The sequence below is a fragment of the Daktulosphaira vitifoliae genome, unplaced genomic scaffold (assembly GCF_025091365.1).
Source record: "Daktulosphaira vitifoliae isolate Bord-2020 unplaced genomic scaffold, ASM2509136v1 Scaffold_5, whole genome shotgun sequence".
NCBI classification, from domain to species: Eukaryota; Metazoa; Arthropoda; class Insecta; order Hemiptera; family Phylloxeridae; genus Daktulosphaira; species Daktulosphaira vitifoliae.
This window is the reverse complement of record NW_026099576.1, coordinates 26,756,792-26,774,811: the sequence shown is the minus strand read 5'-3', so window position 1 is coordinate 26,774,811 and position 18,020 is coordinate 26,756,792. Positions and strand designations below refer to the sequence as shown.

The following is an 18,020-nucleotide window of genomic DNA, read 5'->3' as shown; positions in this document are numbered from 1 at the left end:
GAAAAAATGTGAAAATTACCCATTTTAAATTTGTAATTTTTTTGGAGATTTCCTCCATTTACGGGAAACAAAGGAATTTTTTTCAATTTTTGAGTATAATGTCTTCGACTAGATACGATTTGTGATCTTTTGAAGTTTTAATATATCTTACTCGACACGAGTTTTTATTTATTATTATTGACACTTGAAATAATATTGATTAGTAAATTGATAATTGCTATATAGAAAATTATGTGTAATTCAGTGTCGTGTAACAAGGTTATATTATTGAACTTAAATCTACTATGCTCACTATCTGTATTTATTTTTATCAAAATTTCGATGTGTATTTCACGAGAGATTTGTAGATATTTTTGAATGTTTACTCTTCGATTATGGTTTTAAAGTGTCCTATCATGTTTAATTATTTTTATTTCATGGCATTTATGGAGATCATGATTCTTTAATTTAAGTGAGATCTCATTTGTTATTTTTTTTGTTCAATAATAGTAATAATGATCAGATATTTGAGAGAAAATGTAGGAATTGAGAGTTATATAAATGTTGGTGTTAAAATAAACAGAAATATTAAACTATAACTATATAAAATTGTATACAACCTGAATAAATTTTAATATCTATTGAATATAGTTGTCATATGCTAGCTTAAATTAATTGCATAGCTTACCAAATACCAGGTATACTGTACCGGCGTCAGTGGCGGCGGTCACGGCGATGACGTTGCTATGGCTACTATGATCCGAACGATTACGCCATGATATCGGTAGTAGTCCGCGCGGGCTTTTCTGTAATAGTCTTTCAGTACTGTACGGGTATACGTTTTGTTAGAGACGTTTATCACTCTTTTACGAAATTTATCTGTTTCCATTTAATCATCGTCATTAATATAATGGAGTAGTGTAATTTAATTCTTAAATAGTAGTTGGGAAAATGTATAAGTGAATGAATTGTTAAGTTTTTAAAGTTTATCCATTTAAAAAATTTATTCAAAGTAATCAGTAAGTACTTATACATACTATGAATATAAGCCCACTTTATTTTATAGAATAAAATAATTAAACGCCAAATGATTAACTACATTAAAAAGCCTGATAAAGAAATGTTATAAGAATTAGGCGCCTAAAACAATGACACAATATTTGATTTATGTGTTAACGTTTTTTTTAAATCTAATGTACATTTTAATTTGTTTATTGCCCTGACTTATTTTATGTCATTGCTGTCGTTATAAAATGTGTCAACTCTATATAAGAAGAAACCTAATTGGATTTATTTTAAGGTCGCTTTAGGTTGACTAGATGTTTAGCATAGACAATTGACAAACTGATTTTTTTTAATTACAATTATAGTAATTATGTAAATTATTCATTATTATATAAATACCTTAACTTTAAAATTTTTATTGGTATTATTGTTTTTTTGCAAAATAATTCAATTTTGCGAATTAACTAAAAACCCTTATTCTGCACAATTCAAAACATATAAGGTAATGTTAGTTTCCGTAGTTTTTTTGTGTATTTTCTAATTAATTTTGAAATTGATTGTGTATAAGCAAGAATAGTACGTAGTGCGTTTAATTTTACTTTTTTAAAAACTTGTTGGAACTTATGTTGACTATGTATTTTTAAAGAATACGAATTAAAGAGGTTATAAGAGATTTTTTGTAACTTGTAGCTATGTGTGAAAGTTACATTATACTTACTAAACTTGTACGAAAAAATAACATATCGCTGTGTGTTAAGTTTTAAATGTGAATAAATATCTTATTAAAATTATGTTAAGAGTCATTTTACATAATTAGTACGTAATTATTGTTAAAAAAAATTAAATTATATGAAATAAGTAATACAACGTTGCTATTTATAAGTTTTATCAATAAATTAGTCGTTTATTTGCATTTGCATCAATGGCAGATTTTTGACAGTTTTTTGGAGGGGTCCTCAAAGAATATAATTGTTGAAATACGTATCCTAAATAATATTATCCTAAATATTAATTAATGCATAAATACCGGTGTCTGGGGTTCAGACCCTCTGAACATCCCTGATTTTCAATGTGATATACTCACTGTTTACCAAAAATGTATTATTATTTTAATATTAATGAGTTTATTTGTTATTACTCATTACTTGTATGAAAATATAATTAAAATTATACCAATAATTTTTATATAATGTAATATTATGAGATAATAGGATTTTTTGATATATATATATATTTATTGCAATACGTTAGTGACATATTTTCGATTTATTAATAAATTTTTTCACAAAAAAGTGCTGTTGCAAATTAAATATGTCTTTATCAAATTATTTTTAAATTATTCGTAATAGTTATAATGGAAAACATATGGTGATAGTAATTCATTGATTTATACAAGTGAAGTAACTAAAGGAAATTGTCAAATTACATTTAAGCTATAAGCTTAAGTAACCTTGTTACCAACAGGTGTAGTTCATAAGAGCGATTCTGCCGTTATAGTAATCGCACAGAAATTGGTTGGGTTATACTGTATTGTTACATGGACTTTAAAAGATGTGTTCATAATGTTATGCAGAATGTAATTTTAAAACCAAATATAATCTATAAAGGAATAAAATCTTACATTAATGTTTGATAATTTAGTAAAATCTAAGCAGAAAATTTAACGGCATTGATTATTACATTCCTTCAATAAAAACTTTTTGGTCTTGATTAGTATAAAAATAACAACTATTTTTAACTGAGAATATGATAGAAAAAAATTACAAATAATTTTCTTCTAATAATTTTTTTTTATTCTATCAAGCGTTTGTATTTTAAAATTTGGATTTAATGTAAAAATTTATCAATCATTTGGTTTTTTTTAACAGTAAAAGTATGAATAATCTATTTTAATAGATCATCCATAATATTTTGTGATAGTTATCAATGTAAAATTTTCACACCACGGTATTGTCTAAAATTGAAAAACATAATCGATTTTTTTGAATCTGTTGTAGATGTGCTATATTACTTTATTAGTCTTTAATAAAGTAATATAGCACATAAACAAAAAAAAATCTTATTTATCTATTTCTAGAGCAGTTGAGTCAACAAATACAGTTATTTTTTAACTTAAAAAAATTTTAATACTTATCTTTAAAAAAAATTTTGCACGGTTAATAAATGAAAACTGTTCCAAGTTAATTATATTATGTCAAATCACACAATTCGGGGTTTAATTTAATTATATTTATAACTCCTTTTTTTATTTAGTAATTTAATTAAAGTAAACACAATTTTTCAGTAATTTTTTTTAAATCTTTTAATATAAAAAAAAAAGAATCAATGGGAAATTTCCGATACTGTACAAAATTTTAGTTTATGACGTATAGAATCGATTAAAAAAATTAGCTGCATAGATTGGAATACTTAGGAGTAATGAAGGATTTAGGCTAAAAAAATGGCTAACAAGTTGTCTAAATTTTGAAATGAAACATTATAAAATATATTAAACTAAATGTTTTTGAGTTCAGATTTTATATTTCTTTGAAAATAATTATTTTACGAGTCAAGGAAAAGTTTATTTTCGATTCTATTTAATTTTTTTTAAAGTACATTGCACATGGTAAATACAATAGATACTATTATTATTTTAACAATGAAATATTAATAATTACATTGAAAAATGTATTGAAATAAATTATTGGTAAATTGATGCAAAGAATAGAGCTTGTAAATATTATTGTCGGAAGAAGCATAAAAAACCAAAAATAAGTAAATGAAGACATTCAGGTTGCGCCTTCAATATTTCAAATGAGAGTTTCATTCAAAATTAAATGACAAATCCGGACTTTATGCTCATAAAAATGTATGAATTGACTAGCAACACAAAAATTCTAATAAAAATAAAATAAACTTTAACTTTATAAACATGGGGTATTCTAATGAAAATGTCAATTTTGAAATCGGCACCCTCAAAAACATACGGTTTAATATTTTTGGGGTTATTTTGGCTATAATGAGGACATAATTAATTTCGATCACGTTTTTTTGTTTTTGGACCACTGTGCAAAGTGACATACAACATACGATAGTTAACTTGTGTTGAATACGAAAATATATGCAACTATTAATAAGTAACATAAGCATTAAAAATAATATTTCTGTATTTTGGGTAATACCTTAGTCAATAAAAAGTTGTTTATGAGACAAAATGGAAAATGTATACTTTTGTTATATTTAACAACAAAATATTAATTGATAAGAACAAAATTGTTTATAATATTTTTTCAACTGTATTATGAAGTTAAAAATAAGGATTCTCATTTAAGAAAATTAAATTTAAGTTTTTTTTAATATGGAAAGGATAAACAAAAATATTGAAATACTTATCATTGTAGAGTTTTTTTAAATAAAATAATTCTTCTCATTACAAAAATTAAAATTGTTCAATAGTTTCTAAGAAAATGAGTTTTACTCAAGATTGATCACCCGTAAACACTTTTTTCTTTATAGAATATACATAACATATTTTATTACCTGCTAAAAATCTATACTTATACGATTTATTAAAATACTCTGTATCTTAAAAACACAAATTATAATAATATTTTGCATCATTCTGAATATGTGTTCATATTTTATTATAGAGTAGTTCATTTTCATATGATTTAAAATACATTTTTTTTTTTAAATGTTCGGTTCCATTAGGTAAACTATAAATACATACAAAACAACAAATAAAAAATATATACATTTTGTAAAACTTTAGGTCGACTGCTGGCGTTCATTAAATCTTACTTAAATGTAAATGTAAATGTAAGCTCCCAACAGAAGCACATAACAAACAGTTTGCTTGGCAAAGATTATTTAAGAAAGAGGTATGCATTTTAAAATAGTATTACAAGGGTTTTATATATAGTAAATATTGGTCGCGTTAAGAATTAATTCTATTATTAGTAATGAAAACGGCAATTTTTTAAAATACTCTATTTAGATTGGTCATCAAAACTATCCAAAGTTAAACATTTTTTTTGAAAGAATCAAACACAGTATACTAGGATACATAAATCAATTTATTAAAAAATGTTCGTTGAATATAATATAAATTATTTTCAATTTCTAGTTTTATTAGGTTTTACGTATAATCTATCAAATAATTAATCAAAGATACATTAATTGGTCAAATAAATTTACTTGAAAAAAAAATGCACGTAAAAGGTGTGCTTTGGAAATCACTCTACTTTTTTTTAGTGTTGCATTAAAAAAACATACATTATAAGTTTAATTTTCCTGTTTTTGTGACAAACAATGTGCCATATATACACATACAGTGTGTTTATATTTTATTCTTTTCTTGTAACTTTTCGAGTCATCAAAAAGGAGTAGATGAAAATATCATTAAATACATAGAATTTAGCCAAGTGTAAGAAAAAAGACGATTATACTTCAAACTAGATTAACTTTGAAATAATAACTACGACATACTGTTGAAGGGTTAGTTGCATTTTCTCTTAGAAAACTTATAACGAGACGTAGTTCAATATACCAACTCAAAAATGAGTTAACACTTTGTGTTGAACATTTTCATTTGGAATGGCTTAATTTGTATTGTAAGTTTTGAATTAAGTGAACATAATAATAACGTTTTCCTGTAAAATATTTGCCATTGTATTTTATTAAAACCCTTATAAGTATGCCGTTAAAATAAAATGGACGTTTTTATACGCATATTACGTGCGTACGTTGACTTGAAACAAAGAAAATCAGCGTGGGTGGAAAGTTTTTATTCATATTGTATTATACATGTAAATGATTAAAAGTTACTCGAATATAAAAAGTACATGCATTCTAATATTTTTTTTTTCATTTCTTTAAAATTAGTTATGCTAATGTTTTTAAAAAATAATTTTATGATATACACGCATCTTTCAAAATTTTTATGAAAAGGAACATTGAATAAAATATAATTAATGTCAATAAACTATATTAAAATTATTCTAGACTTAAGGGTAAACTTGGTAAGACGAACCCCTTAAAAATATGATTACAGCTTAAAATGTTTAAAAGGTTAAACATTTTTTTAAATACAATATTATAAATTCATAATAATAGACTCATGTTAACAATAATTAATGTATAATAAATAGTTATTATCAAAACATTTTCGCAAAAAAAAAAAATGACTACTTTGTGAATTATTTTAATCTGAAATACATAGTAATTATTTATCTTGGTGTGTGTATACGTATAATTAATAACAATATACATTAAAAATGGCCGTTGAATTTAAACCAACACAACCTTTTAGGTTAATTGTTTAAAAATGTTTTAAACAAATAAGTTAAAATTAATTTTATACTTAAAAGCGCACAGTATAATTTTATATTATTTAGTCTTCGTTTTGTTTTTATTAAGAAATATTAAAACCCCAAAAATTTTGATTTTTTCTTCACAAATTTTAAAACTTGTGAAGGTGCAAATCATATTGTTGTTGCTTTTAATTTTGTTAAAAATTGAGAAAAATAAAATATATAGTTTACCGTTTAGTTCACTTTTTAAATACCTTATAAAATTCAATTAGAACTATTTTTAGAAAAGTTTTAACACCAAAAACTATACTGTTCTATCATTAAATTTATAAAAATAAAACTAGATAATGCTATTTAAAATGTGAAACCGATTTAAAATAATGACTGGAAGTAAGGCACAGGTATTGTTATTTTTATCACTAGACATTTCTCAGCTGCACACCTTCTCCTTAGGTATAAAAGTGTCAATAACTGCCGAAGTAATGGTCATAAATTGTTATTAACTAATCAATTTTCTTTATAAGATCATAATCTAATAAATAAGCTAATTAATTATGTTACCATTTGACATTCGTATAATGTATAAGGGATGAGTTAAAACATACCATCATACTTATCATGGTTGATAAGTTGAGAAAAACATGTTACTAAAAGAAATAAAAAATGAAGTTCTCAATTTAATTTTTATTTTCCGAATAATTGAGTGATTCGCGGTATTGTAATCATTCTATATAAATAATTATTTTATAGTTTTAAATAATGTAGATATTATGAGCCTATTTAACGAGATTATAATTTTAAATATATTTTTCATTTTAAATAAAAATTTAGAGTTCAATAAACTAAAATATAACAATATGCGATCGTTATCATTGAGAGGTACACTTTTTTATATGAAGCCTTAATATTTTATTACTACCAAAATTATAAAATTATTAGATACATTGAGTTAAAAGTCATAAAAAAAATGTTTTTCTATGAAATAAAAAAATTCTAATGGCGCGATAATATTTTTTTTGGCTTTAACGACTCGTTGAGAGTCCATTGCGGCTTCCTCTTAAAAGGGAGTTTCTTAACTATGGATACATTAAGATGGGTGGTTAGTCTGTTGCCGGAGAAAAGGATGGCGACTCTAAATAGTGAGCTTATTTCTCGCTCAGAAAACGGAGCCACCCTTAACCTAGTCTCGAACCCAAGACAGTGTGCATTAGGCATTACTAACTCGGCTACACTGTCCCACACCGTGTAACAATTACAATTACCATCACGATTACCAACAGAATGATTATATGCAGAATATTTACACCTTTGGGACGATTGCGCATAATTCAAAATAAGATTGCCCTCTTAGCAATGTTATGTACCATTTATGTTCTTTAAATGTTCTATGGCGACGTGAAATATCCCATACATTGTTACTTCGGTGTAAAGGGAATATCCTCGGGCTTGTTAATAACAGTTTTTTTTCAAAACTTATAAAAAATTATGGTTTGTACTCATATTGTACATTGTTTGTATGTTTCCTTCAAATACTGTATACACATCCCCTTGTAACGTATGTATGTTTGGTAGGAATATTCCGGATTATTTAGAGATAACGTCTTCGTAACACGTTAGATGTACAAACAATATTTTTAATGAAATGTTATAACCGTGAAATATATAATATATAACAAATATAACATTCATGGGATTTTTAATTTAGGCTTTAGTAGGCAGAACTTTTTAAGTATATAAAAAAAAAACAAATTATATTTATAATGTTAACTGAAACAATAGGTGTCATAAACAATATATAATAAGTAAGACTAAATATATAAAAACACTATCACTTAAAACATTATATATAATTGAATAATTTAATAAATTGTTTAAAAATATAAATTAAAATCAAAATACATTGTGTAACGTAACAAAAAGGTACCGCTCAATTTTGCATATTTTTTTAATATGTTAATAATTATTTACTTTTGTTGAGCCAACTGCGTGTTGTGCGGCGTTTATTATCTACAGCAATCATAATAAGATTTTTGTGCCGTGCACTACTTCGAAACGGCTCATTGACAGCATTTGTGTGTACACTTACCTCTCTCTTTTATCCTCACGACGTCATATGCACTACTTATCAACTACATTGTCACCTTCTGATAAATCTTAATTTTAAATTTTCTTGATAATTTTAGAAACTATTTCACAATCTATCTACCCCTACCTCTAAAGTCTATCCAGAGCATTTCCACCAGAACTTCAGGTCTAGTAACGATGTGCGTTACACCCAAAGAAAAACCTCAATCAATTTTGATAGAGAAATTTTATCAAGGGTTTATGATAATGTTTTATTAATACGAACAAAATAATTATTCTTATAAATAATTATTGTTCAAGACAAGAAAAAAAATTATCATATTGATAAATATATCATAGATTCAATAGTAATGACATATTTATCATATTGAACAATGAATTTATTATATAGATCGAGGTTTTTCTCTGGGTGTAAGGTCTGGCTGTGGCTAGTTTTGTTATGCGCTGTAACATTTTTTTTTTTTTGAGAATATTATTACATTTTTTTTTCAAGGATCCGCTGTATTATCTTTGTAATTATATTTTTCGTTGCACTGGCCGAACCAGCCTCATGTTTTTATGTTTAGGATGGTTATGTGAAGTTTTCGTGTACATCAACTGTAAGCGGCTAAACGGATTTCAGTTACAAAATGTAATATTTTGCTTAACTTAATTATGATAAAAATTGAAAAATATATTTTTTTTTTTAATTCTCATTATTTCAAAAATATTAATTTAATTTCGATGCTTAGTTTTCTATATTTGTTTTTAAAAACCTTACTGTGATTCGAAAATATATTTTATCGTCCATTAAGTTGGCGACCCGATCTTTTATTATTTTCAAACCTATGAAAGTTGTAGAAATTCGTAATAAAGAAGAAAATGCCTTTATTTAAGATTCTTTAATACACATGTTTTTAATAAAGAACAGAAGACACAAGCTATAAGCTCATGTATTTTATTAACAACAAAAAAAAAATCTTATGACCTCAAAAGTCAACAAAAGTTGACAATAACAATAAAAATGATAAACAAAACATAACAAACTAGATATATACTATTTAATAACATTAATTATTGAATTGTAATGACTGTTTCAATAAAAGTTACCAAATTTATCCTTTACGGGCAAAATTTGATTTATTATGTTTTCATAACCTTACAAACGTACCAATAACAACAATAGTTAGTCGAAATTATACACAACTACGTTAAAACATATATGATTGTATGTCTGTACTATTAAAATTATTAAAATAATATAACAATATATTACAATTACATAAAACTTAGTAGTAAATTATTAAATCTATTAAATAGTACATATACTTATAAAGTATGAAAAATAAGAACAAAAAAAATAATTTTATTATGACACATATTTATCAAAATAATGTTTAATTTATTTTAGTTGTTCATATTTCTTGAGTTATTAACTCATAATTATTTTTTCAATCATCCCTTGTTATTTAATTAGCTTATTAAATGGAAAATAACCTAATTAAGAAAATGACTGGTCGAAAACAACTTTTGGACCAGTTATTAACAATTTAAAGTAATGACTGGAGTTGAGTAGGTGCTGCCATTTTTATCAACAGTCATTTCTCGGTCGTACTTTTCGTCCCACTTATGTATAAAAATTAGAATAACATCTAAAGTTGTTAGATTTTTATTATTATATATAATGTTTGGGATTTATCTGTTAATCGTTTAATAATCTAGACATTTAACAAAGTCATCACCCATTTATTTAAATATGATATAATTTTTCCATGAAATTAAATTGTATTCATTGAACAAATTCGTTCTATTTTGATTCTTATTTAGTGTTTGTAAATAAAGTTTGTTAGATTAAAATAATTTAAAAATAAAATATCAAAAAATTGCAATAGTCCTATACTTGTTGCCGCCCTAGTATAATCCAAAAATAATATTTATTTCAACAAAAAATAAAAAAACAATAGCAATTACGTCCCAAGGGCATAGAGTACAGTATTTTAGTAAACTAAATTATTTGCACATATGATTATAACATTGTCTGTTAGTTACTTGTAGTAAAAATTTACACTAATCAATTTAAAACATATTTAATATGAAAATAATCCACGTACTTACCAGTAAATTTATATTTAGCAAAGGAATCTAAGAAAAAATAAAATTCTGTTAATGAATACAATTCAAAAAAAAACGTTAGCACAGTAGGGGTCGCTGCGTAGTGTAGACGTGGCATAGTTGGAACAAGATAGATGACATCTGATTGTGATTAAAATCACTATCATAAGAAACGTCTCAGTGCTAATCTATTGATATTGTTTAATTTTAAGAAATTGATGGATTATTCCAAAAGCAACATTAACTCTTATTTCCATAATTATATTCTGATTATTAGTTCTTTGATTTATAAATATAATATATGAATAAATTCTTATTATAATAATTATAACTGAAATTAATATTCAAAAATTTAATATTGTTATTATTACTAAAATATTATAAAAAATTTTAAAGCAGTTGTATATTTCGTTACTTCTATGACAAATGTGTATAAAAATTGATTTAAAAAACTGATGCAAAACTTTTCAGAAAATAATTTTTTGTTAATTTTGAATAAATATATGGGTACATGGAATTTTCTTTCAAAAATATACTTTTCTAGGTCAAATTTTCGCGTTGATTTCAATTCTGCAATGAGCTAGTTTCTATCACCTCTAATGTTAGAGATTATTACTAATTAGTAATAAACGAGTATTTACATATAAAAAAATTAGAATTAAAATGAAATTTAACAACATTGCAGCGAACAAAATTATAGGTGATACTAAGTACGGAATATTTATGAATATTAGTATGTTATGGAAAACTACAGGATATAATTACACGGATTATAGTACAGAATATTTCAATTGTAGAATCTATTTAAATAACATGAAGGTCCCTCGGAAATGAAACGTGAGTTTCTGCGGCCAACCCTACTTGCTACTATTACTAGGAGTAACTTTAAACCGCACACTCACATTTAAATCCCATCCACCGAAACTGGCAGCTAAACTAAAAACAAGAATATCACTTATCTCTAGACTAGCTAGCACTATATGGGGCGCAAATACTCAGGTACTATATACGTCAACGGCTTTGGTGTATTCATCAGCATAATATTGCGATCCGTTGTGGGGAAACAGTAGCCACTGTAAGCTAGTGGATACCTAACTCAGGAGAGCCATTTAATCTTATTTTTCCTAGTGTTGTTTAAAATATTTATTATTATTTGTTTAGTATGCTTATACTTACTTATTAGCCAAGTTCTAGTCAATAAAGGCGTTTTTGATTCTAAAAAAATTATTTCATTTAATAATTATTATTATCACTTTAAATAAAACAACAATTCTTGATATTATTTTATAATTATTATTTAGCTTGAAATTCTTCAAAATTAAGTATGGAAGAGATTGGGAGTCTAATTGAAGTGAAGGAAATTTTGTATTTGGCTTTAATACACCCAATTTATTATCTTTATTTGTTTTTTTTTGTTCAAAAGTATAATTATTAAACAGAAAACGATAGAACAAAATAGATAGGATGAAGACATTTTAAAATACTCTGTTTAAGTTAATTACAAAATTATTAACTATGGGTCCATTAAATTTATAAGTATTTTAAGTTGGATTGTTTTTTTTTTTTATAAAATTATAAGTAATTTAAGATTGTTTTGAAATTAAAAAATGATTAATTCATGTAAAAGTTCAATTAAATTACATTTTGTATTTAAGATAAAATAAATTCAGAAGTCTGTTTAACACAATGGCAAAATGACCAAGTTTTTATAAATGTTAGTTCTTATTTGTTACGTGACTAGGATACTCAAATAAAGGGATAACTAGGTGCAGAAAGCATGAAAAATTGAAAACTTACAAAATCGTGAGATGACATAAAATGAACAAAGTATTTTTTATTTTTCCATAGCGACTTATTTAGGGTTAAAGGAAAGAGGTTTTCATTATTAATTCTTTTGAAGATTATATATTTTTTCAATCCCTTTAATATGTAAGTTATTGTTTAATAAAGAATTATAAGTGAATATTTGTCTAAAAACATAAAATAATTTTCATTATTTTTGTTATTTGCTAATCAACCATTGTGACACTTTATACTCTCACTTTAAATTTGTTTCCTAAAAATTCAATTTTCAAAGAGAATGAAATATTTTATTTCTTCCATTTTAGTATAGTTTTTTCTTGAGTACTTTTATGTTTCTAAAAAAGGTATATTGCTCTGAAAAGTATAGAAATTACATTATATTTTTAATGTATTTATGTGTTGCACTATAATTCACTTAATGTAGGTCGCCTAAGGGGAGGATTTTAGTTCTACTAAATTTTATTGCGGTACTTTGGGTTCACTTAGTTCAATGTTTGCAAAGAAATCCAATAACCCATAGAACAGCATACATTAAGAGTTTTTGTTTAATAATGGGTTGTATATAGAAGAAATATAAAATAACACAACTTGTACTTAAGAGCTGATTATATACGTATGAAAAAATATACTTTTAACTTATCAATTTATTTCCACAGAAATGGTGTGATATCTTCGAAAATAATATTTACAAGCATATAAGATTTACGAGTTAAACTATACTTTAATTTTTATAGTGTAAGGAACTTTCTTGTAAACATGTTAACAGGTGATAAATAAAATTTAAATTTATAGTTAGAAATACAAATACATTAGATTTTGTATAGTTGGTAGTAATATTTGAAGGTTCAATTTAGATTGTATTGGTTTGAAATACACTAAATGATGTGATGTTATTATAGACAGTGAAATATATTTGAATTTTAAAATTTCTTGAAATTATTTTACACAAATATAAAATTCATACATTGTTTTTTTGATAATATTATTTGATGACATTTTTCTCCAAGACCTTAAGTTAAACCTTCGGAATAAACATTTTATTATAAATAAACTCAAGCTAGTGCATATTATTATATGCAATAGCATGAGTTATATATAATTAATATAATTCAATAGTTGTCTTAATGTGATTATTCTAATACATAGTATACGAAACAATTAATATTTACACACACACACACACATATATATATATATTTATAAATATGAAATGATATAGTGTTAAAATTACCTACACGTATAATAAGTTAACGTTATTTAGTCTACTAATAAAATGAATATCACAACTTTTTGTTATGAGTAAAAATTTGACATGTAAACTTAAATAATGACGTTAATTACAGCAAATGCAATTTGGGGTAATTGGATCTGAGATAGATTTTTGTTAATAGATTGACGAAAAAGATTTTTTTGTTGAGATGAATTGGTAAATAATGAACGCTCATGGACCGTGATGAATACTGATAACAAGTTTACCTTTGAACATTTTTCTTGAGTAAGACTTTTGTCATTGTTGGTGCTGTCCACATGATTGATAATCTGATTTTCTTAATATTAGACTCTTACTTAAAGACATCACTCTACGAATATTTCTAATAAGACTTAATTCTTCTGAAAACTAATAAACTATTGTTCCTTTATGTTAAAAAATAAATAAAAGCTTTTGTGTTTAAGTTTACTAAACTAAAACTAAATACATAGTAATTTGATTGAAATGCGTTAGACTAAGATAATTAAATGCATACAACTACTAAACGATTTAAAAAGATTAATTTTTTTACTAAAATTAAGACAAATTTTGTATTTACGTAGTAATAGTATCATTAGCGTACAAAAATGAAATTTAAACGTATATTTTTTTAAATGGTGAAAAAAATTATGTAACTACATAGTTTTGAGTTAAAGCATTTCAATATAAGTAATTTTAAATAAAAATTTTTGTTATAAAATTATTTAACCTTTAAATAAAGCTATAAATGACGAACGTTGTTAAAGGAATAAGGAAAAAACGTCGAGCCATTGCTTATATAAACTGTTCTTAACTTAAAGTAAAGCCAAACAAAACTTTATTTACAGTGATTGTCACGTACGCGTACCTCTAATTTTAAAAAGAATTAGTACACGACTCTGTGTGTAGTGTTCAGATGTACAAGATGGAAAATATAACGTAGTTTCATATTGTCTATTTATTTAGTGCCCGTTGGCATAATTGAAAACATACTCGTTAGTTGCGTTGCTCTGAGGTTGAGGAAAATAAAGCCCATACAGGCTTTATAAGGCGAAATTAAGTCAAAAAAATTAATATAAAATATAATGAAATACCTTATGTAATATTAAAATATATTTTTTTTTATCTTTTATGACATATTCAACTGTTTTTTTAGCTTCGATGCGAAGCTGAGAAGATATTAATTTTACTATGATGTGTNTATAATGAAATACCTTATGTAATATTAAAATATATTTTTTTTTATCTTTTATGACATATTCAACTGTTTTTTTAGCTTCGATGTGAAGCTGAGAAGATATTAATTTTACTATGATGTGTTTTTTTTTATGCCTGTTACCACTTTTTCTCAGCTCCCATTGAACCGATTTCTTTCAGCGATATGTCAAAAGATCACAAATCGTATTTAGTCGAAGGCATTATCCAAAAAAAGTGAACAAATTCCCTCGTTCCCCGTAAATGGGGGAAATCTAAAAAAAAATTACAAATTTAAAAATTGGTAATTTTCGTCATTTTATTTACTCAAAACTGTCATAACGTTTTCAAAAATGTATGGATCCGTATAGTTTTTGTTATGATAAATATTATGTATATATTCCTTTTACGTGACATACTTTTTTTTTTAAATCGGACCATTTACCTTTATACAAGGGGTGTTTAAAACTTAAAAATACATATAGAAAAAAAAATTATTCAACTTATTTTTAATTAAAATATATTTATTGATTTTTTATACGTAACCAAATAATCAAATATAAATATTTGTTATATTAATTAGAAAGATTTTGTTACTTTTTAGGCCATATGTGAAACTCTAATTGCAGTTCTGAAATCGGCGCAAAAATTGGTTTAGAAAAGTATATTTTGGTCTCGGATAAGAATTCCTTGTAAACTAGTAAATTTATTTATAAATTACAAACAATTATTTTTTTTTTAAGTATTGCATCAAGACCTTCAATTTTTATATAAGTTTGTCATAAAAGTAATAACTACTTAATAATTTTTTATTATTTCTTCGTAAAAATTACAATACTATATTCGTTGGATACATATCGGTTGAATATGCTGTCGAGAAATTTTGTTGTGCTTATTCATGTTATCGTTGTATTACATCGAGTTGTTGTCGGTCTTCTCTCTATGTTTGCATTGTCGCCGCATTCTTAACGCTTCTTCAGCTATAAGTTCTATGGCGTTTGCAAGTCACTAGTTTTGTATTCGTTTAGTTATAAAAGTAAAATATCACCTTTGTTATTGTTGTACCCTGTGCGCTCAGTATATTGTCGTTGGGTCTACATAATTTCTTAGATACATCAAAATACCGTTCACAACATATTGTGCGCGTTGGTCAACTACTTGCATTTGATTTCAATTCATCCTTTCAATATATAACATTATCATCCGCCGTTTCAACTAGCAGATAAGTATAATGCTTGTTCATCTTCTTTCTAAGACAAACCTTATTTTATAATTGATTTTTTGATTAGATCAGCGCTATTGTGGCATTAGTATTAAGTGTCCCCCTATTTTACATTGGTGTATATAAGATTTTATGATTTTTGTAAAATACATTTAATTTTTATAATTATGTAATATAAAATTCATTCTACATTCATTCATACACTCTCCTTATATCTTATCCTCGACATAGCCAAAGACTTAAGACAAAATAAAACCTTCACCGTTAACAAACCCGCGTGAATACCACCGGGCGCTGTGTTCATACAAAATTATGAAATATCGATTTTATACTATATTTAATTACTATAATAAATATTTATTCATATATTACACTTATAAATCATAAAACTTGTAATCGATGTAATTGATATAAATTGATATATAAATAATGTTGCTTTTAGAAAAATCCATCAATTTTTTATAATTAAACACTATCTACAGATTTACATCAAAGCGTTTTTTATGATACTGATTTTAATTACTGTAAGATTATATCTATTCTGGACCCCAATTATATTATGTTTCCACTGTGCCGGGTTTTTTTTTATTCACAAAACGAAAATATACAGAAAGACATTTACAAAACAAGGAAAATTAAGTAAAAACCAAAATAGAAAAATAAAATACGTAAGTGCATAACTATAATTTCAGAAAAAAAAATTAAATCATGATAAGTTAAATATACAATCAGAAAAATAAATATATAAATTAAGCAGGAAAATAATGTTCAATTTACAATTTTTATAGGTAAGGATAGAAACAATGAATACTTTTTAAGGAAAAAGATCCTTTTTTATTTTTCGATAAGCAATTCTCTATTACTTATTTGTCTGTCTCCGGATCTGAAAAGTGTATTTTTAATAACATTGATATCAACAGACTTGCTTGTAAAACCGTTTCTTTGATCATTATTAACCTTAGATTCAGTATAAGCTTTGTTTTTTTCATTTTCTTTAACAATAATATCAATTTGTACGAAGAATTTATGGAGTATAGAAAAACATTCCTTCACGTTAAAAGATTTTAAGTTCAAAATGAGAAGCTGAACATTTTATACAATCTACTGTTGTTTCAAAATTATCATTAAGCACATTAATATCCTTATCTGCTTGACAATTAAACTATATTAGATGTACCTTAATAACTTTATAAGAGCTCTCTTGTGCTTGTTCAGATTTAAATTTTTTTATCTGGCGAAAATGATTACGAAGCTCAATTTCCAAAGATTCAAACGACGTTTTTGACAATTTGTTCAATGACGAACACAAATTCAAAAAACTAAGTGTTATTTGTACACTTTATAGCCATTTCTACAGCCAAGTGGACAAAGGTAACGTTTGGCTTGTTAGATCGAGTATCTATCATTTTAGGCAGAGCGCCCAACGTGAAACCGTTTGCTTCACCAACATAACTTTCTTAATATAATCATGTTTTAATTAATAACTTATTTATTAAATTTTTCAGCCTAAAATACATTATTATATATTTTTTAAATTTTTTGGTCAATTAATAATAATTCATCGATAAGCATTAAAGATATTAATGAGAAAATATTATACAACTCTGTTTATACTAATAGACTCGTGTGTTTTTTAAATATATGCCATTTAAATAAAAAATTAATACAGCATACTAATGCGTATTGATTTCATACTTGAAAAATTCTCATTATAGAGACATAAAAATATCATTCACACTTACTGCGTTCAATTTATTGCCGAAATGTAATAAAACGGATACAAATTGTGTCAATGATTTGTCATTAATTAAAATGGAACAACAATTTTGTTGATAACTTTTTAAAGCCTCAAGAGATTCCGAGTATATGAGAGGCCACTCCTCCTTTAACAATATCGTAAGGTCGATTTTCAACTGATAACACGGAATTTCGTTAAGCTTCATACAGAACTGCTCCGCCTTGCCAAGTGTGTCATAATGTCTCCACTAAATTTTTCAATAGCCTTTAAGTCAGAACTTATGGGAAATATTCGTTTTACCGCTTCTAATTGTTCAATAGGAATCATAGTTCCATCCTCTAAACACTTGAAAAACTCTTCAGGATTTGATTTTAATTGTTTTAT

At 25.2% G+C, this 18,020-nt stretch overlaps 1 protein-coding gene across 2 annotated transcripts in view; it reads left to right on the top strand.

Annotated features, from left to right (window-relative positions):
- The first annotated feature begins 759 nt into the window (after positions 1-759).
- The window catches only part of LOC126907734 (potassium voltage-gated channel protein Shaw-like), an 86,175-nt gene continuing 68,914 nt past the window's right edge, over positions 760-18,020 (top strand). For both annotated transcript variants that reach the window (XM_050689297.1, XM_050689295.1), the window contains exon 1: positions 760-998. The gene's annotated coding sequence lies outside the window, so the exon portion shown is untranslated. The remainder of the gene's footprint in view (positions 999-18,020) is intronic.